Source organism: Carlito syrichta, unplaced genomic scaffold, assembly GCF_000164805.1.
Source record: "Carlito syrichta isolate Samal-C Ts95f unplaced genomic scaffold, Tarsius_syrichta-2.0.1 Scaffold302589, whole genome shotgun sequence".
Taxonomy (NCBI): domain Eukaryota; kingdom Metazoa; phylum Chordata; class Mammalia; order Primates; family Tarsiidae; genus Carlito; species Carlito syrichta.
Genome location: NW_007246685.1, coordinates 379901 through 380206, shown reverse-complemented (window position 1 = coordinate 380206; position 306 = coordinate 379901).

Here is a 306-nt window from a genome sequence, read left to right as displayed (position 1 = left end):
AAAGATGGCTATTATACAATGATAAAGGGATCAATCCATGAGAAGACATGGCAATTTTAAGTATACATGCACCTAACACCACAGTCCCCTGCGTTTATAAAACAAGTTAACTAGACCAAAAGTAAAAAGAGATAGACAGCAATACAATAATAGTGGGAGACTTCAACATGCCATTGACAGTAATAGACAGATCATCAAGGCAGAAAGTCTTCAAAGAAACATTAAAGACTATTGTGAACACTTCTATACAAACTAGACAATCTATAGGAAAGAGATAATTATTGAAAATATACTACCCCCTAATCT